Genomic DNA, 22014 nt, shown 5'->3' on the forward strand with positions numbered 1-22014 from the left:
GTGAAGCTCTTAAAAAGCTGTCTGTGGCAGAAGCTTCGCTGGAAGTTGCTACGAAGCGCTGCAGGAACCTGGAGGAAGCCAGCCTGGGCTTGGAAAAGGAACTGGGAGAGGCTAAATCCAAGGTACATGAATTTGTCCCAGAATTCCAGAACAAACTCCAGCACATCCCAGAGATGGGATGATGTGTGGAGGAATCACACTAATAAACTTGATGTCCATGTCCGTGGCATGAGGACACGGTGTCCTTACTTGGTCTGAGGTTAGTGACTGACGTGTTTGTTGCTCATTGCATGTGGTTTGGCCCAGCAGTTTGTCTGATTTCTGAAGGGCAGTAGAAATTCTGGACTTCTTTATGCTCACGGTGCTTCCCCTCACCCCCCCCCCCCCCTCTGGTAACAGAGGATGACAGAATCTTTTTGGTTGGAAAAGACCTTTAGGCATCAAGTCCAGGTGTTAACCCAGCACTGCCAAGACCACCATAAAATCATGTTCAGAATGGTTTTGTACCTTATTCTCCATATGTATATATTCTGAAACAGAAATCATCTTTATCTCCTTATGAGAGGGGATGAAGTGACTGAAGGCAGTTTAGGAGAGGGATCAAGTTTCATTTCAGTTTTCAATGGAGGAGGAAAGCAGTGGGTGCCATGAGTCCCTTAAAGAGTTGGAGGGTGAGTGTTGGTGCTTGGAACCATGCTTTAGGGGATCAGGAGAGGGATGGGAGAGAGCAGTCTAGAGGATGGCAAAGTAAAAGGGTTTGTGTTCATTTGCTAGTAGAAGTGAAAGTTTAAATGTATTTCAACTGATGACAGTTCTTTGGGTAGCAGGTGTGTGCAGACATGGGCAGTCATGCTTGAGTTCTTCAGCAGCAGTGTTTTTTTCTCTAGAAGAGTTCTCCCAGCTGATATGGATTCTTGCTGTGTTTTGACAGTGTCGGGAACTGGAAGAGCAGCAGCTTCAATATGAGCATCAGATTCATCACTACAAGGATAGGAAAAGAAAACTAAGAGAGAAGTCCCAAAAACTTAAAGACCTCCTGTCATCATCTTCTGAGACCAGGGCTAGAGTAAAAGAGCTGGAAGAGCGTGTGCAGTGGTAAGAGACTGACACAGAGAACCAAGGTGTCTGTCGCTGTCTGGGGTTGTGTGAAAACCACAGCACAGCCTCGTTGCATCACAGCAAGTTAACAGATGGTTTTGAAGACGCTTTTGTTTGTTTTTTCCCCTGCTGCTCTTTAAGAATTGCTGCTCTGGTGGATTTCTCTAATAAGGCCTGTATTTCTTTTTAAGCCTTTCCATGGAAAACGCCAGACTGGAAGGCAGAGTCCAGCAGCAAAGACGTATGATTGAAGCCCTTGAGGGAACCCTGCAAGCCTCTGCCTCAGTAAGCTGGTCCTCAACTTGCCTTGTTTTGAGCTCCTGAGCTTCTTACCGATTGCTGTGGGGAAATGCTAAGATGAGGTTTTCCTGGAGAGCTGAGGGGAGCTCAGTTCCTGCTTTCTCCTGCATACAGGGTGCTGGGACAGCATTCTGGCCCATCCCCAGCTTTCTGGTTTTAAGAGTTTTCCATGGTAACTCAGGAAACGCTCCTTAATGCTTTAAAAGTGCAGGATTTGTCCCAAATCCAGTGGTGTGACTGTTGTCTGCCTTAGGCCCCTCCTGGCCTCAGATGCCGCTTCAGACACTTGCTGTCCTCAGGGGATATTGATGGCAAGCAGCTTGTGCCAGAGGCCTGACTGGCATCCCCAGGCTGGAACAAAAACAGACTCCCCAGAGCTTTTGTTGTGCAGAACTGCTTTTCCTTTGGCCACTCGGTGTGCCTTTGTTCATTTTTGTATTGAACTGGTGCATGAGGGCTCTTGTGAAGACTGCTTGTGCAAGTGTGACTTTGCTGTACTGCTGCTGAGGAGAGGAGAGGAGAGGGACGGTGGTCAGGGTGCTGGTCCTTCCCCTTTGGTTCACAGGGCATGGTTTTCAGATGCTCCTCCTGATGGTTTTCACTGAAGTTTCTTTGTGTCCCGCATGGTGTTCTCCCTCTCCTTGAAGAAAAGAGCAGAGGAGATGACTGCAACCAGTTTTACAGTGACCTCAAACTATGGCCATTTTGATCATTGGTGTTGGGTATAATAGGAATAAAGAGGTGAAGAGGTGGATGTAGTATTCATTTTCGGTAAGGAGGAATCTACAACTTTCAGGCTGGAAAGTCAGAGTGTGTCTTCTTGCTTCTTTTCCTGCTTTTGTAGATTCATGACCACCTGGAAGACTTGATGACCAGCTTAGGAGCATCACGGGCAGCTGCAGAGGAGCAGCACCAGCAGCAGGTACATGAGAGGCTCGTGTGTTTTCTGCTTTTCTTTTTCTTACAGAGTGCTGCTAAAGCATCCAGTAAACTTGTGTTCTAGATAGTTGAGCTGGATCAGCAGGTTCTGTTCCACTTTGGTGCTGGATCTGCTAGGCAAATCTTGGTCCCTTTGGGTAGCAGCATAAATAGCACTGCTGATCTGAAAAGTTTTTCCTTTTGTCACTGTTGCTCTCACAGCTGCAAAAGCAGGTTGTGCCATCTCTGCCATCAAAGGACTTACACAGCGTGAGGAAAAAGAGGCTGAAGCCAAGATTGCAGCCTGGAGACCATGGTTCTCCACTTGGAAGGGAGAAAGAAAGAATGAATTCTTGAAACAGGTGAGCCCAGGAAACCCTCCAGAGGACCAGCCAATACCCAGCACCACCTTGTTCACATTTTGTTGAGTACTTCTCTATTCAGGTGTTTCTCTTATTCCTGCTCTTCAGGCTCAGACTCTCTTGTGATCCTTTAGGGATCCTCCAGGAAGCAGATAAAAGCTAGCTGGGTCCCTGTGTCAAAATTTTGGAGTGGTTGTATCAGGCAGAGCTGCTGGTGGGGTTTGCTATCAGCTTACCACATCGAGTAAGGATGCAGTTGCCCATTTTTCCCTGGATTTCTTCTGGTCATCTTCTGACCCCTGTGTTTCTGGGCAGGGTAAAATGTTTCGTGCTTCCAGTTCAGTGTCTGGAAGAGCTGCTGCATGTTTTGAGGGTAGTGGGAGCTTAAAAACCTTGCAGAAAAACATACTGAAGGAATGGGGGGCAAATGAGCTAGTGCCTGGGAAACAAGAAACAGCTGCCAGGTTCCAAGGAGCAGTATTTCCCTTTTCTTCTTTTCTGCAGAGGAAAAAAATGTAAGTAGAAATTCAGAGCAGCTGCCAGCTCTTGGCTGGTTTGGCTTAGAGAACAGCAAGAAGGAGAAGAAGATGTGAATCAAAATCACCTCTTTGCCTTTGGTTCAGTGGGGGCATCTGTTTCCATTGTTAGATACTGGCCTGTTGGGTGGGAAATCTGATGAAATATTCTCAGGAATTGTGTCCCTTGGCTCTCTGTGGAAGTTGGCTGACAGATGGAGGTGTAGTGCAGCTGCCGTGGGGAGAACATGAGGTGCAGGTCCTGCCTGTAGATCCTGTTGTGTGCCCAATAGCAGAGCAGTTCTCCTGATGGGTCAAGATGAAAAGGTGATGTGCAAAGCAGTCTCTGCAAGGCACCTGAAGGGCTGCTGTTGTGTAGAGGCAGGGAGATGGGAAGAGTCCCCACAAGGCTGTCAGGGTCCATGAGCTCCAGGGGCAGGAGCAGTCCCACACGCCCTCCCCAAGAAGAGCAGCAGAGCTCTGGTAGCAGAGAGCCATGGGGATGAGCCAAAGGTGCAGATCCCCAGGGCAGCCCCTGGGGACAGGCAGATCTGCATTCCTGCCAGGATATGGTGTCCATGGGTGAGTGTCAGGGCTGAGAGCAGTGAGACCCAGTCCAGGCCACCATATGGAATGCCACCATCACTCAGAAGAACTGTATGAAGCTGGCTTTGCCCAAGGCCACCCTCAATCCCCATCTTAGGCATGACTTGAGCTGGAGAAAGTTCAGGTTTTGCTTTTGTAAATGGTGTCATTGCTTCCCTGGGCACGGTGCAGTGAGGTGATGCAGAAAATGTTGTTGAACTTGTTGCTCACTAGTGGCTGTCTCAGCCCACCTTTCCCTTGTCCTGGGGACCCAGAAGCAGAGTTCCCAAAAGTGCTTTTGAGGCGGTTATTGCTGCTGAGTAGCATGAAAGAAAAGTCACCTGCCTTTGCTGGGGCTCATGATTAGTGCAAAAGTTTGTCAAGTTTTTGTGTTGCTCTTGGAAGAGTTATTTTGAATGACAGGGAAGGTCATTACATTGAGGCAGATTTAAATAGAATCAGAGAAAGTTTAGGGTTGGATGGGACCTCAAAAGATGATGGAGTCCAACCCCCTGCCAGAGCAGGGTCACCTGCAGGAGGTCACATAGGAACAGATCCAGGTGGGGTTTGAATGTCTCCAGGGAAGGAGACTCCACAGCCTCCCTGGGCAGCCTGTGCCAGTGCTCTGTCACCCTCACAGGGAAAAAAATTCTCCTCGTATTTATATGGAACCTCCTATGCTCAAGCATATATCCGTTGTCTCCTGTCCTCTCAAATAAGTGAAGCTTCTTCCTTCTGTTAGAGCCTCTTTCAAGTTTCCACCGTGCCAGTTTCCTCCCCTTTTAATGACTGACAGGATATCAAGTCTGATGTTCAATGGATACAGAAAAAGTCTGCTTCTGGAGGGGGGGAAGAGAAGGACAGAGCTGTAGTTGAGCATGGGGGCCTAAAGAAAGGCTGATATTTCCTGCACATTTTTAAAATAAACTGCAGCTTTCGCCTACATCTTCTACAGAATACATCTTCCTCCTTCAGTAAAGGCCATGTTCTGAACCACTATTTAAAAATTTCTCAGTGTAGAGAAAAAATAGATTATGTGTTTGTCAGTTCCATAATGAAGCTTGACTGTGCTGACAGTGTGTAAAAATTCCTCTAAAGCATGAGATGTGGTGTTTGTGCTGAAACCAGAAGGTGGGTGGGCAGGTATGGGTGTGTTCGACTTCCCATGGGCACACGAGCATCTCCCAGCAGAATAGTCCCAGTGCTTTTCCAGGTAGGCCTGTGGGTGAAATGCTATCAGTTTGGTGCCTCTTGGTGTGTGACCTGCTGCAGGAGAACTGAGAAGGGCTGGGAACCTGAGGAATCCTATCAGAAATGATGTGACAGCTGTTTTTTTTTTAAAAGGAAGCCCTTGGTTTCACTCTGATTTTGGTACTGAGTCAGCAGATGTTTGTCAAATACAGTCCTGGTGCCCAGCCCTTTACCAATTTTTCATAGATTGACTTCTCTTATATCCTGCTGAGTTCCTTTTCTTTTCTGTTTGTTTGTTTTTTGTCTCTGTCTAGAGCTTGATGAACTTTTTTGGAAGCTGGAGGCAAAGCCTGAGGCAGGCGTGCAGGGAGAAAACCAAACTCAGGCTCAGTGAGCAGAGATGTCCATCCTGGGGAGGAACCAGGAACAACTGGAGAAGCCCAAACAGCAGCTGCATGCAGAGGTGAGAAACATCACCCATCAGTTCTGAGAACAGAAGCCACCAAAGTGGTGGTGGGGGGACGACTCCTTCCTTGAGGAACCCTTTTCTCTCTGCTCTCTCCTACAGAGACAGTGTTCCTTCTTTAGAAGCTTTGATGAATAACAGTGCTGAGAGGGAGGGATTCTTTCTGAGGGAGAAGAATTCTTGCCTGTGGTAGCTCCGGGGTTCTGCCTGGGTTGCTGAGGGGAGTGAGGAGGCTCAGGTGCCTCAGGGAGGAAATCGGTGCCCTTGACACTGGGCAGGTTCAGCTGAGGGGTGGGAGAGTTCCCTTTTTCTTTGTGGTGGGTAAAAGTGTGTTACTTGCTTCAGGAGCAGGCAGCTTCCCAGGACAGAGTGGAACAGAGCAGAGCCCATGACAACGATGAATTCAGAGAGAAAGCTACTGCTCTGCAGAATTGGAGACCTTGAACAGGAGTTGGACAGTGAAAGGACCCTGAGGGAGAGCATTGTTCTAAAGCAAAAATATGAAAAGCTGTATCTGGAGGAAGTGAAAAAGAGAAGATGCCTACAAAACACTGAAAAGGTGGGTACGTGCTTTTTGCAGTGTTTTAAGGGATGACTTTTTTTCTTGTGTGTTTTCCTCCAAAACTTCCTCTTCTACATCTGGTCAGCGTTATATCTGTAAACCTGAGATGGCGTATTTGTGAGGAAGGTTCCTTTAGCCCTCCCTCTGTCTTAATGAACTACAGAAAGCCAATACTGCACTCCATGAGAAGTGCATTAGAAGAAGAAGAAACAGGGTTGCAGCCTATGAGGCATGGGTAAGCATTTTGAAATCCTGTTCTTTACTTCTGCTGAAGAGAATCCATGAGCAGGGCTGTTCCAGTTCGTTTGTAGTTCCAAACCATATGGTCTGTTTCTGTTCCTTTTCTGATTTTGTTTTCCATCTGCACTCTTGTGTCACAGGAGTCTTGGCACTGTTGATGTTTTAACTTGCTTCATTTACATGTTTTTCTTTCTCCCTGAAGAAGACCTTGGAACTGAAGGCCATTTTTCTTTCTTATTCGTCTCCTTAATAATCAATAGTCCCTTTTCCCTGCAGCCAGGTACAAGGTTTGTAGCCAAGTACTGTTTAATGTTGGGTGGAATCTTATACTGGCAATGTTCTGTCTCTTGATGCTTTTGGGTTTTGATTCCAACTTCGTGATAGAAACCCTAAGGCTGCAAGAATGTTGCAGTTGCTATTTGGTCCAATGGAAAGAATGACTGCTGCAGATTACTTTCAGCCCTGATGTATTTGTCCTGCTGTGGCTTCTGTGGCAGTGAAGGCTCTGTGGGGTGAGAGTGCATGGATTTCACCTGTTAGAGTGGAACTTGTTGAAACTCTAGGAGTAGGCTGGTTTACCCCTCCTTGCCAGTTGTGATCTTCAGAAAGTTCTTGGTTGTGAGAGTGGCTGTGTCAGGAGTGCCAGTGCTGTTGTGGAGTTGAGCTCCCAGCCTCTGAGTATCATCTCCCAGAGTCTCACAGGGTGCAGCTCACTCTGTGCTCAAGCACCCTGGGTGGGGAGGCAGTCAGTCAACATTGCTTTCTGAAAAAGAGTTCTTGGGAAGGTGAGTGCTGCCAGGGAGCCCAATATGAAGAGATGTGCAGTGAGATGAGAAGTACCTGCTCAGGGGGAGGTTTGGGATAGCTTGTTGGGATATCTTTTCCAGGGAGGTGGGGGGAAGGAGAACAGTGCAGGCAAGTTCTATTCCCCAAAGGGTCTGTATTTTGCCTGGCCCTTCATTCTCTTTTCCAGAAATCAGTGTGCTGGCTTTATTTCCACCCTTTTCTCTTTCCTCAGGCATGGATGAGAACCACAGAGATATGAATGGAACGAATTAGTGGGAAACAAGATTCTTTTTTTCTCTTTATTCCTTTGCACAAGTTAATGGGGTGTGGTCCTGTGGACCTTTTTTCTGAGAGCAAGCAGGAATGAAAATCATGACAGAGTCTGTGTAAAATGATCCCTTTCATAGAATGTTTTGAATCCTTCAGAACCCCACCCATGATTGCTGCTGCTGGTAGGAATCTTCATTTGATCAAAGTTCTCCTTCATTACAGTGCTGATGTTTCCCATGAAGACACTGCTGGGCTGACAGCTGAGGATTATGCTTTTTATTCATGGATATTCCAGGCCTCCAAACTTGAAAACCTGCCGACCGCTCATTGGGGGTCTCATCATTTCCTTACGCCTCCCACTCCACAACAAGCACCATGTTGTTCTCCTCAGTATGTGTGCCCCAACCCTCCAGGCTGACCATGCAGAAAAAAATCAAATTCTACACCCACCTGCACTGCCTCACCCAAAAGGTTCCTGCAGATGCTAAGATCATAATCCTTGGTGACTTCAACACCGCAGTAGGAAAGAACTATGAAGCCTGGAAAGGAGTCCTGGGCAAGCACGGTGTTGGAAACTGTAATGACAATAGATGTCTCCTGCTGGAGTTTTGTGCTGAGTAGCAGCTCACCATCACCAACACTCTCTTCCAGCAGAAAGACAGCCTGAAGACAACCTGGAAGCATCCTGGATCCAAGCACTGACACCTCACTGACTGTGTCTTAGTGCGCCAGGGAAATGTTGGCCGTGTCCGTCCTAGCCGAGCGGTGCCTGGTGCAGAATGTCCTACAGACCACTGCCTTGTGCTATGCAGACTTACCCCTCTGCTTGAAGCCCAAACCTAAGAGGGGTGGCATCCCAGGGAGGAGGCTCAAAGTGAACCATCTTCCAAAAGGTACAGTGAGAAACAGCTTCCCGGTAAACCTTCAAGCTGGGCTTTTAGATCATCCCATAGATCCCTCTCCTGAAGTGCTTTGGCAGCACATTAACAAGAGCATCCTGCAGTCCTCTGAAGAATCCCCAGGGTTCTCCTCAAAGAAAATCAAAGATTGGGATCTCACCCAAGAGATCCCAGAAGTGTTGACAAAGAAAAGAAGCTCTCAAATTTCACTGTCTTCCAAAAGGTACAGTGAGAAACAGCTTCCCGGTAAACCTTCAAGCTGGGCTTTTAGATCATCCCATAGCTCTCTCTCCTGAGGTGCTCTGGAAGCACATTAAAAAGAGCATTCTGCAATCTCTGAAGAATCCCCAGGGTGCTCCTCAAAGAAAACCAAAGATTGCTTTGAGGAAAACACCTGAGAGTTCCAAGAATTGTTGACAAAGAGAAGAGAACCTCTAAAATTTCACTGTCTTCCAAAAGATCCAGTGAGAAACAGCTTTGGTGAAAACACCACGCTGCAGTCATCACCCTGTAGAAGAAGAAAGGAGAAAAGTCAAACTGCTCACACTACTGAGCTATAACTCTGCTCTCCATTGCTGGAAAAATCCTTGGAAGAAGACTGTGGTTTTCCCTGGAGGTGAACTTTCCATGTGTCATCACCAGCAAAAAAAAAAAAAAAAAAAAAAGCCTAAAGGAAGCCACTGACAACTCTGGGGTGCAGGTATGTGAAGCCAAATGTTTTGAATTAGAATCCGGACTGCTAAGTAAAATTATAGAGTAAATTGAGAGTAATTATAGAGTAAATTTTACAATAAGGTAAAGAAAATGAGCAGAAAGTGACTACTGGTGATGGCAGAGTCGTGCAGAGGAAGGTGGTGTTGCTGTCTGAAGTTGGGTACAGTTTTCTTAGGGTGGGGAAAAATCGTTTCCACAATGCTGGGTATTTCCTGTTCTGCTGCTTTATTTCCAGCTGGGCTGTGTTGTTCCTGCAAACAATGCAGTCAAATGCATTTTTTTCCCCCATACAAAATACATCTTGAAGTAAAGAAGATTTGTCTGTAAAAGGCTGATGTGTGTGATTAAACATACTTGGTCTTCCTCTTTGTAAGAGAAAGCTCATGCAAGAAACCTTGGAATTTGGTGACCTTTGATGCTTTCCCTGCATCTGCAAAACATGTGTGTTGGGCCATGCTAAGAAGTGTTTGAAAAGACTTTTTTCTTAGGGTATTTATGAGGGGAATAGGGCAGGCATCCTGTTGGATTATCTGGGGCAGGGCTGGGCAGAGGGGTCTGGAGTCCTGTGTAACACCTCAGGGGAGAGGGGAGCACATTATTCTGACTTTGGGGACATGGTTTAGTGGTGTTGGTTTCCCAGCTGGACTGGAGGATCCTAGAGGTTTTTTTCCAGCATTAATGATTCTGTGATCCTGTCCACACAGGAGGCACTGGCCCAGCTCCAGAGGGAAAGCCATTTATTCCATCAGCTGCTGCACAGGGGTGCTTTAATGACACTTTCCACAAACTCTGCTGAAAAGCAAGTTTCCATGCTGGAAAAGATGAACAAGGAATTAAAGGCCAAGTGTGCTGGTTTAAGAGAAGAAGTCTTAAACTATGAGGCTGAAAAACTAAAAAAAAAGGGAGGTAAAGGACACACTTTTTGCATATTTGAAGGCTCTAAGCAGTGTTTTGCTGTTCATTTCTGCATTCTGTCTTTTGGGACCTGCCTGTTCCTCAAAAAAGTCAATTTCAGCCACTAAGCTTTCTCTTCTCTATTTTGTGATGTGCAGCAATATTTAAATTTCTTCTGTGTGGCTGTGTTAGGCTAATTAACTTGTCAGAAGACTGATTAGAATGTTAAAGTTTTTTTCTGCAAATTCCACCAGTCCCAGGCACAGCAAAGTTTTAAAAGTTGCTGTACCCATTTTGTTAATTTTTATTTTCTGGAAAACAGGAACTAGTCCTGTTAGACGCTGTTTGTCTGTGAATAGTGATGTGCACAGTGCTTTAAAATTCCATTTCTTTCTTCCTCTCAACCCTGGGGTGTTTGAGTGAGGTGAATACCTGCATGTGTCAGATATAACCACCTTATTCTTCATTTTTTCAGTTTCTGTAAAAGGGAAGAGGGGGAAGAACTCCAGGAGTGCTGTCAATGGTTTTACCCTGGGAAAAACTTTGTATTCCTAGTGCCAAAACACCAGGTTCCTTTGGGAGATGGTAGTTGGGTGGGTGGCTGGAGGAAAGGAGGGACTGTCCAGATTTATGAAAGTTGTTACTCTAAAATTAACTTGGTATTAATTTAATGTCTTAATTTAATTATTAATTTAATGTATTAATTTAATTCTTTGTAGAATGCAGAAAGAGACCCAAGAACCATCTCATACAAAGTCATGCCTTTAGTCACCAGAGTAGTATCTGCAGTCAACCTGTGGCTCTTGCATCAAACAGGTTGCTTTGGGTTTGGTTAAAAAAAATAACATGATTCAGTGTATGCTGGTGTATTGTTCAAAAAGTATAATATTATCTATACTATAATATTTTTTTATGTATTAGAAAACAGAAACCTCCATTAGCTGCTCCGTGAGTTTGGAGGGGCTGACTGCTGGTGGCAGGCAAAAGTTTCCTACTTTTTGAATTCAAGACAGTTGTAACTGAATAATCAAATAAGTTAAAGACAGAATTCATGTCCTTATGACTTTTTTCATGCTCATCTAACCATTTCATTTAATGTCAGAGAGGTGACATTAAAAAGCTGTCTGTGGCAGAAGCTTCACTGGAAGTTGCTACGAGGCGCTGCAGGAACCTGGAGGAAGCCAACCTGGCTTGGAAAAGGAATTGGGAGAGGCTAAAACCAAGGTAGATGAAGTTGTCCCAAAATTCCAGAGCAAACTCCGTTCACAGATTGCTTTGAAGCTTTAGTGCTGAGCAATCCCAAGTCTTGGTAACTCTTGCAGGTTTGGCTCCTATGATGTAGGCTCCCCAGAACCCTTCAGGTCAAATGGGTTTGGTCATTCCTAATCTATTCCTACCAGAGATAATTCTTTGTGTCTGAATGTTTCAGAACTGATGGGGGAAAAAAAAAAAAAAAAAAAAAAAATAGGAAAAGCCTACAGAAAGCTTCGTGGAAGGTGGAAGAACACACTTCCCATCAGTGGCTGCAAATCCAGTTTACCACTCAACTCACCTGGGACATCCTGGTTCTGAACAGAAGTCCAAGTCCAGTAGGAGGCATCCCAGTTCACCCATAGGAGCAGAATTATTGATGAACAGGATTTCCTCTTCTGCAGCCAAGGTAGACATTTTGAAATCCCATCCTCACTTACAACTCATTTGCAGGGATTACTCATGGTGTAACTCCTCCTCATCCCAACACAACATCTAGGTGTGCTAGGGGTGAAAAGTTTGGGTTTTGAGTGCTGTTTTCCAAGAGTGCCCAGAAACCAAAGATGATGCCATAGGATGTTCCCAGCTAAGCTTTAAATAAAATTTTCTTACCTAGGATGTCTGACTACAATAAATAAATCTGCAACAAATCTCACTTCATACTTCAGTGTGGGAGATCCACTGTGTGTAGGAGGCATTTGGGTTTGTAGAGGGGTTCTCCTGGAGGAGCTGTGAATTTGGTCACTGCTCTCCCTTTAGTCCTGCAGAGGGGGCCCTTCCCTCCACTCTGCTGGTTTATGGCCTCACTTCTTTGGCCCTTGGAGTTACTGCCTGTTTTTGTGTGGATTTGAAGAATGTTTTAGAAGTTTAATATTGCACAATGTTAATGGTGTGTTTTCTGTATAATTCTAGTACAGGTGGGAACTGGATGAATTTGCCTCTGAAGAACCTGGACATGGTAATGTGTTATGTAAAAGTAAAAAGATGACTGCTCCTACCTCTTGAAAACAACATCTTGAAATCTGTTTAGTTCCTGTGCTAAGCACAGGGTTTTTTTCCGCTAGCTTTACACTTACTTGAACGTGGAAACTTTCTGCTTACAAAATGCTTTGTAGAGCTTTAAACAGCTGCCTGAAAAAAAAAAACCCAAAACAAAACCCATCAGAAAGGAATCTTACCTATTTCCTCCACACAGATACACTTGGCTTAATCTGAAGTCACCTTTCACTGGAGTTAATCCTCAATCACAAACATAAAAGGAGCCCTTACACAGAGTTTCAGACTTCAGCCATCACTTCTCCTCCCTTGTCCAGTGGCTGCCTTCAGCACTGACCCATAACACACACCCTCTGCTGTCAGTTTTTGGTCTTTGCTGTCCCTTGCTCATTGCTTGTGTTTGTAGCTCCTCTGTTGCAGTCTTTTTATTTGAATAGGCAAGAAGAGGCTAATCAAAAGTTATCCTTTCTTTAGGGAAAGCTCACTCAGTAGTGTTCAGGCAATCGTCAGGGGAGTTGAATGTTTGTCATCCGTGGCATCAAACCTGTTCTGTGATGTGAGGCCTGATGTCCCAGGAGGAGTTGCACCTATTTTGTGATGATTACTCCAGAGTCACAGCTTTGGAGTGACCGGTGCTGTTTGAAAGCAGGAAGCCCCTGAGCCAATTTCCTTCTGTTGCTGTCTGCTTTTAACCACAGAGAGTGTTCAGCTCTGGCTTCGTAGCCATAATGTTCTGACAGTGACCTCTTTGCCCCTCTCTCCTGTAAAAGTAACACGAAGAATCTTATCTCTTTTCTTGCCAGACACTGATGAACTTTAAATTACATCCTTGGGAGCTGATTCCATATCTTGTGATGGATTAGAAGACATGAAAAGATGTTTCTGTCAGTCTGAATAAATGTTCTTAGTTGGTTGGATGGATGACAGCCCTGTTGCCCTTCCCTGGTATTTTTTTGATGCGTAGTCCCCCTCCCCTTTGCCATCCTCCCCTTTACCCCCCCCTTCGCCGCCGCCCCCCCCCTTTCCCCCCCCTACCCCCTTTCCCCCCCCTACCCCCTTTCCCCCCCCTACCCCCTTTCCCCCCCCTACCCCCTTTCCCCCCCCTACCCCCTTTCCCCCCCCTACCCCCTTTCCCCCCCCTACCCCCTTTCCCCGCCCTACCCCCTTTCCCCGCCCTACCCCCTTTCCCCGCCCTACCCCCTTTCCCCGCCCTACCCCCTTTCCCCGCCCTACCCCCTTTCCCCGCCCTACCCCCTTTCCCCGCCCTACCCCCTTTCCCCGCCCTACCCCCTTTCCCCGCCCTACCCCCTTTCCCCGCCCTACCCCCTTTCCCGCCCTACCCCCTTTCCCGCCCTACCCCCCTTTCCCGCCCTACCCCCTTTCCCCCCTCTCCCCCTCCCCTTTCCCCCCTCTCCCCCTCCCCTTTCCCCCCTCTCCCCCTCCCCTTTCCCCCCTCTCCCCCTCCCCTTTCCCCCCTCTCCCCCTCCCCTTTCCCCCTCTCCCCCTCCCCTTTCCCCCCTCTCCCCCTCCCCTTTCCCCCCTCTCCCCCTCCCCTTTCCCCCTCTCCCCCTCCCCTTTCCCCCCTCTCCCCCTCCCCTTTCCCCCCTCTCCCCCTTCCCTTTCCTTTTCACTTCCTACTCCCCTCCCCTTCTTTTTTTTGTACTTTCTGTAAATAAAATCATCTGGATTTTGGCTTTGAATTTTTCATCAGTCTCTGGCTCTTACTTCTTGCTGCTGCCACATCTGCTCCTCTTTACACTTTTTCATTTTCTGCACACCTGGTTTATGGAATGGAATAGAAAAAAAAAACCACATTTCCAATTTACCCCACATTTCCATTTACAACCCTCCCAGGAGGGCAAGCATTGGGGTTGCGATAAATAGGAGGGGGGAGGATGTTGATAGGTGGATTGGTTCTTTGATAAATAGTTTTACCCCCTCCGCTATTGGCTGGAGAAGTCCGAATGGGCCTACAATGTTGGGTCCTTTGCGGGCTTGTGTGTAGCTTAGTACTTTTCGTTCTACCAGGGTTAGGAAGGCTACTGCGACTAGGATCGGGACGATGTAGGAGAGGGCCTGCCTCAGAGCAGGAGGGAGTGCTGCTTCTCTTGATTTGACCACAAGCACATGGAATGGATGTGGCACAAGGACTCCTCCCCAAAACATACACTTCAGAGGACCTCAGAAAGTCTCTCAGGATCACCCCAGCTTACCCCCTAACCCTCTGTTACTGCAGCACAGCAAAGGGACTCTCATGATGCGCTTTGCAGTGCCAGCCAGGCTGCACTGTTAATGCCAAGAAATGCTCCCTGAACACTCTCTGCTGCCCATTTGCCACAGAGTTCTGATATAACACACTTAAAAAAACTAAAAGAAGAACAGGTTCCAATCTAGAGTTCATTTATATTAAAAAATTAATTCTATGGGACAGAATCCTGGCAGTAGACGTGGAGCACACAAATCACAACAGCCTGACAAGGCCAAAAAGTAACAAATCAGCAACTTCACAAAGCTTCTTGTGCTGCTCCTCCTGATGCCTGCACTGAAGTCACCAGGGAGCACAGTCAGTGCTGACAATACAAACCACCTCACGAAAAGGTAACATCATTTTCCTCTTGAGCTCCTCCATAGATAAGGATCCTACCTCTTCCGTCCACAGCAGGTGCACCCCAAAAAATTGGAGCAGCTCCTGCCTGCTCAGGAGATCGAAGTGCATCCCCTGCAGGAGCTTCTTCTGTGTCCTCCAGTTTTGCCAGCTAGTGACTTACACTGCACAGAGAAAGAGAGGAAATAGAGTTGGTAAAAAGAACCACGTGCTGGCACCACAGTTAACACCAATTTATTATCCCCCCCCCCCGCAAATGTTTTCAAAAATTCATAAACTCCTCAGTATTTGTATTGGTAATACACACAGAACTCACTCCAGCATTCCCCGCAGTCACGTTCACCCTATAAATAAACATTCCCACCTTCCAAGTTATTAACTCCTGCTCAGAACATTTTTTCAGCCTGCCTTCTAGGCACAGAGAACCACCTGAGAGAATCTCAGTGCTAACCAAAAAAAAAAAAAAGCCCAGGTAACAGAATTGCTCTGGTACCACCCCCCCCACCCCCCTTCCACCCTCCCAAAGGAAGATAAAAGGGGAAAAGGGAAGAGAGACTTCAAGGTGTGAAAATAAGACTGGAAGAGGTTTAGTGGAAAAGGAAGAGACAGATCACGTGGGATGAGGAGCAAATCTGCAAATCCATAGGGAAGAGAGACTTCAAGGTGTGAAAATGACATTGGAAGAGGTTTATTGGAAGAGACCACACCGCATTCTAATCATAAAGTTCAAAGTTTACCGTAAATGGCCATTGAGATCAGCATAATCCACATCTATCCTCCCATCTTTGTCTTCATGGGAAATATTGGCTGTGGAGGATTGGTTGTGTGACAAGGGCCATGTAGACATGTTGCAGATGGCTGAAGAAGTTCTTGGGAAACATCAAACTCAGCTAGTCTGATCTGCCGATGTTGCATGAATGTTGCTAACTACCACCTCGTATGGGCACTATGTCCTTGACTGTAGCCATTATACAACAAAAGGGACTTGTGGTTAGCTAAAGAATGTAACAGAAGGATGTAGATAACCAAGGAACTTAAGGTGGGGTTGACATTTAGAATAATATCCAATAGGGTGGTTAGATTACAGAATATGTATTAGCTTATTAAGGACTGCAAAAATATAGTGTGCTATAATCAATAAATGAAGCTTGCTGATAACTCATATTGAGTGTCCGAGTCTTCCCTCGCTGCGACAATTGGCTCCGTGAGAAAGGAGAACTTTGACCAAATACATCTCCCCAACAGAAGCAGCAATCATGAGTGGGGTTCTGAAAGATTCAAAACATGCAATGCCATGGATCATTTGACACAGACACAGTCATTATTTTCATTCCAACTTGCTCTCGGAAGAAGTATTTTCCCCATTCCTTTACAATGAACACATTTGGATAAACACTCAAGGAGCAAACCAAAGTCTTTGCTTTCCTGGACCCCCTCCTAATCCTGGATCCCCTCCTATTCTTGGACCCCCTCTTATTCTTTGACCCTCTCCTCCTTCTGGACCCCCTCCTTCTTCCTGGAACCTCTCCTATTCCTGGATACCCTCTTATTCCTGGACCCCCTCCTCCTTCTGAATCCCCTTCTCTTCCTGGATCCCTTCCTCTTCCTTGACCACCTCCTCCTCCTGGACCCCCTCCTTCTTCCTGCACCCCCTCCTTCTCCTGCTCATCTCGAGCATGCAAATCAGCTCCTGCTTTCAGGAGATCTTCTAATATCTCCTCGTGTTCTTCAGTGATAGCAAGAGTTAGTGGGGTACTGCCCTTCTGAAAAGTCAGAGAAATGCATCATCTTAATAATCAAAGTAAAAAAAAAAAAATCTGTAAAAGACGTATCGATGCAACTTTCTGAAAGGACTTCTTGAAGAAATATTTATATTTACCTTATTCTTGGCACCCAGTTTGGCACCATGCTTGATTAACTGCCCCACGAGGTTTTTACTACGAGCCAGGATGGCCAACTGGAGGGCAGTGTTGCCATCGATGTCTGCAAGATTTGGGTCGGCACCCTGCTCTAGCAGAAAAGTCACACAGTCTTGTTCTCTGAGCTGTACTGCCTGGGAACAACACACACACACACACAAAAAAAAAAAAAAAAAATGAAGGACTTCCAGAATTCACATTTCACTCCATCACAGCTCGCCCAGCTTCTGACCACTGGCAAAGAAGAGCACCTGCAAAGATGACCTGACAGGTGCCTGTTCCACTCCAAATCCAACAGGCGTGTTTCCGCACAGCTCTGCGCACAAGAGTCCTGCCAGACACCTCTCCTTTCACGCACACTCAATAAACCCCTCTTCCAAGAGCAGAACTTCTCTCACTCACCATCATCAGGGGTGTTGTCCCAAAATTATCAACAGCATCCAACTGGCAGCGGTGCCTTACTAGAAACGTGACGACCTCTGTGTGGCCGTTTGCAGACGCCAGATGGAGAGGTGTCCTGAGAATTAAACATGGGAGCTTAACACTGACAGACAAGGAAAAAACCAAAGCTGTGGCACCACCCAGCCTGGGGGACCCTGCTGCTCCTGCTGCTCCAACCCCGCACACATCACCCACAGGGCAGGAGAGACCTCAGCAGCTGCAAGAGAACCCTGCAGGGAGAGCAGGGCCAAGCAGCAGCCCAGCACCTCCAGGAGCACTGGCGCCCACCCAGCAGCTCCCGGCACTGGAAAGCTCTCAAGTTCCCCCTCCCAGCTGACAGGGCACATCTTGCTTTGCAAGCAATCAGCTCCAAGGGGATCCCACACAAACTCTGCAGGGGGGATGCTCCCACAGGCCACCCGAGCATGCTGCCCGCAGCCCCTCACCGATTCTCCCTGTCACGGCAGTCGATGCCCCAAAATCTTGATCCACGAGTTCCAGAACCTCAGCCAGGACAGGTGACCGTGGGCAGCAGCGAGGTGCAACCTGTTCAGATCTTGAACCAGGAGCAGCTGGAGAGACACAGCGCAGCACAGCTCAGCACAGGAGCCACAACGGCAGAGTCGCCCCTAACAGCAGTTGCCAGGGGCAACGGTGGGTGGGGCCGAACCACCTGTGCGGGGGTTGGAGGGGGGGGGCGGGGGGGGGAGGGGCCAAACCAATTCACAGGGGGAAGGGGGCTGAAGGAAAGGAAAAGCCTCCTTTAATCCTTAAACCTTGCATTGGTTTAAGCTTCAGCATTCATTCATTGCCACTACAGGTGACAATGGTCCCTTAAGTATCTGAGAGAAGCTGAGAAGCTCTCCCCCACCTCTATGAGCCATACAAAGAGCTGGTAGAGTTCTTCTCCTGGAGAGGCTTTTTCATAACCAATTCAAAGGAGTTGGTCTCTTTTCCCAGGCAACCCTCAGCAAGACAAGAGGGCACGGTCTCAAGTTGTGCCGAGGGAGGTTTAGGTTGGACATTAGAAAGAATTTCTTTACTGAGAGGGTGATCAGACATTGGAATGGGCTGCCCAGGGAAGTGGTGGATTCTCCGTCCCTGGAGATATTTAAAAAGAGACTGGATGTGGCACTCAGTGCCATGGTCTAGTAACTGTAGCGGTAGTGGATCAAGGGTTGGACTTGATGATCTCTGAGGTCCCTTCCAACCCAGCCAATTCTATGATTCTATGATAGAGAGGGTAAAATAACCCTTCTTGTGTAACCCAGTTCTTTTCTCTCACTTGTCATCTTCAAATGGCAAACTAGCTTCCTCTGACTGCACAGAGCTCACTGCAAAAGCTCCATTGCCATTGCACAAGTGCAGGGTGTTTCCCTAGACAAGTCTAACCCATAACTAGAGGGAAATGGACATCTAGAATTCTCCTGGCCTACCAGGAATTACTGGCAGGACACCTATCTTTTCCCTCACTCTGGGGAAAATGTCAACACAAATGTTAACTGTCACCATGCCACATGTGTCACACCAAGCTAGACAGAAAATCATCTTAAAAGTTCCCTGCTGCAAACACATCCTCTGCAGGCCCCAGCACCAGCCTGACCTTCCACAGGCAGCCCAGCTTTTGAGCAGCCAGCCTGAAATGAGCCACTAATGGCTGTAATTAGCCCCATTGCTGGGCATCAGCCAGGAGAGAATTTAAAGGCAACTTGCCTCAGGCACTGAGTCTCACTGGTGTCTGCTGAGCTGCCCATAACAAAACCCAAGCTTTTTCAAGTACTGCAGAGAAGTCAGGACACAGCTCCTAAGGAGGCAGAGAATCATACAATGGCTTGGGTTGGAAGGGACCTTAAAGATCATCAAGACCCAACCCCCTGCATGGGCAGGGACATCTCTCACTAGACCAGGTGTCACAAAGCCTCGTCCAACCTGGCCTTGAACACTTCCTCGGAAGGGCATCAACAACTTCTCTAGGCAACCTATTCCAGTATCCTGCCACTCTCATGAGGAAGAAGGTTTTCCTAATATCTAACCTAAATCTATCCCCTTTCAGTTTAAAACCATTAATCCTTGTCCTGTCACTACTCTCTCTGGTGAAAAGCCCCTCCCCAGCTTTCCTGTAGCCCCTTCATGGACTGGAAGGATCTCTAAGGCCCCCCCAGAGCCTTCTCTTCTCCAGGCTGAACAGCCCCAACTCTCTCAGCCCACCTGAGAGAGGTACCTCTCAAAGCTTTTCTTATTCCTCTTTCCACTCCTGGCAAGATTAAGTTCTACCTGGGATGGATGTGGCTCTCCTGCCCTGCTCCCCAGCTGCTCCAACCACCTGTCTACTCCTCCTAGGGTACCTGCCCTTGCATCCCCCCTCTGCATGCTTCCTCCTTCATTTTGAGGGCTTTTACGAGCTGCTGGCTCATCCATGCCGCCCTCCCGGAGTTTTTCCCCGGCTGCGGGATGGGGAGAGTGGGGAAATGCCAGCTGCCAGCATGGCCCGGGAACCAAGATGGCCGCCGGGCAGCCCCCTGCATGCCCCGGGACTACAGCTCCCAGCATGCCCCGGGACTACAGCTCCCAGCATGCCCCGGGGCTCTCCTCCTCTCCTGCTGCCTGAGCCCGCCCGACCCCGGGGCTGCCCCGGCCCCCGCCCAGCTGGGAGGGGGAGCAGGAGGAAGGGGATCTGGGCAGGGAGAGAAGGCAGGAAAAAGAGTGGTGAGGAGCGGGAAAGAGATGGAGGGGAAGGGGGCAAAGAGGGGGAGAGGGAGGGAGGGAGGGAGGGAGGGAGGGAGAGAGAGAGGAGAAGGGCGGGAAGGAGGAGAGAGGGGGGATGGACAGAGAGTGGGCCAGGGGCGGGCCAGGGGCCTGAGAGAGACAGAAAAGGCCCCAGGAGAGGGGAGTGACAGAGGGGTGGGAGAGGGAGCAGGAGAGAGGGGAAAGGGTGAGGGGAGGGGCAGGAAAGGGGAGAGGCTGCAGGAGAGAGAGGGACAATAAGGCCAGGAGAGGAGAGGGAGGGAAAGATGTGGAGACAAAGAGAGAGAGAAACAGCAATAGCTCTGAGAAGAGGCAGGGAGGAATTGGGAAACGTTGAGAGGGAGACAGCCAGTGAAAGCCCAAACTTGTGGTGGGCAAACGAGAGAGAGGGAGGGATGAAGAACTGGGGGCAGGGAGCTGGGCAGAGCCCCAGAAGAGCAGTGATGAGCAGCTGGGCCAGGCCCCAGCACCCTGGGCTTTCTTTTCAAAGATGAAAGCTTGTTTTCATTTTTAGGGTTTGATTAGGGACTCTTGGTTTGTTTACCTGGTTTCTTCAGGTTGTTTTTTTGTTGTTGTTGTGCTGGATTGTGTTGTGTTTTCTGTCTTGAAACCATCATTTCTGGTCTGACACCTCTACAGCAGGGAGGGCAGTGTGACTGATAGTGTGGTCTTGCATATTTCTGGGGAGTCAGTGGAAATTTGTGGTTGGAGCCATCTGCGTCGCTTACCTTTGATTTCTTGAGTGTAAATCATGCAATGTTTTTGCTAAGGTGCAAAAATGAAATGGGAGAGCAGCTCTTCCTCTCTCACACACACACACACCTTCCCCCAGCTGAAGATGAACAAATCAAATCTCTGGGGCTGTGTTCTTTTATGAAACGTGTGTCAGATACCCAGCCCCAGGGGACTTGTGCGCAGAGAATGGCTGCATGGGCCTGGGGCTTGCCCATCATCACCTGGAAGGGAAAAAGGAAAAACCAGGTGATCACTGGGGACTTGTTCCCAAGAATGTTTCTTTCTATATCCTCTTGCACTAAGAGACACTCAGACACCCTGAGCCATCCCCTCCCTTCACTGGCCCTGTGACCACCAAGCCCACTGCATCTCCCCCAGGCTGTTCTGCCATGGCTGGTTGCTGACAGGAGGGGACACGGGGAGGTGGCAGGCTGGGAGTGACAGGGGGGACATGGGGTGGTGAGGGTCTGGGAGAGTGAAAGGACATTGGGCAGTGATGGGCCCAGGGCTGCTGAGGGAGCCATGGCAGAGCCAGGGGGCTGCTGGGGGTTGGCAGTGGGTAGTGAAGGCCTGGGGGTGATGGGACACTGGGCAGTGACAGGCTGGGGGGCAGCAGGGACAGCAGCATCTTGAAGAAGAAAAGGTGGGGTTAGGGACTGAATTTTGTCTTCAACATGTTTTACTCTGTGCATCAGAAAACTAGTTTATACTCTGCTTTCACTACTTAAGGTTGGACACAAGTGCTTTATTTGGAGTTCTGATCACCTTTTTTGTTCTTCTAGAAGCCAGTCAGAGCCAGTGAGTGGAACATGAGGAAGGCAAAGGGAGCCAGTGAGTGGAACATCAAAAGCTGTATGTAAAATCACAGTCTTACACTTTCTATTGCAGCCTGCGTTTACATCCAAACAATGTACCCTTGTATTAATTTCCCAAACATTAACTTAAAGTATTTTCCAATAAAACACAGTCTTTGTTGTAAATGCAATGTATTTGATTCAGCATAGCAAAACTGTGTAATGCCATCATTTGCACAGGTTTTTTTTCCTAATTTTTTTTTTTCCTAATTTTTGAAAATGTTACCAAAACCCACTGTTACTGTTATCTGTTACTGTTATACTTGGTACTGTTTCTTACTTTCGACTCAAACCAACATATCCCAAACATTTTGAGGACACCTCTGTACAGCTAAACAATTCCTTTTTGTGTCTGTAAATGCCTGGACATTTCTTCCTGAAGCTGCATAACTGAGGTGAAATTGTTTGGGCCCCTCTGAGTACATAAATGTCTTCAATAGATTGCTATCAGTTAAAGAATTGTTTCTCCCCAAGTTGGTATTCTGCAGTTCTGCATTTGATCTTTGGGCTTTGTCTGATGAAGCAGTTCAGTTGAATAGTTTGTCTGCACATGAAAATGCCAACAGCCCAGTGGACACATTCAGCACAAGATTGGAGCCCAGTGCCTTTGTGGGTAAAAGCTCTGTCATTTTTCTTCCCTTCTGCCTGCAGGACATGTTTGGATCTGG

The sequence above is a fragment of the Heliangelus exortis genome, chromosome 16, assembly GCF_036169615.1.
Source record: "Heliangelus exortis chromosome 16, bHelExo1.hap1, whole genome shotgun sequence".
Classification (NCBI taxonomy): Eukaryota; Metazoa; Chordata; class Aves; order Apodiformes; family Trochilidae; genus Heliangelus; species Heliangelus exortis.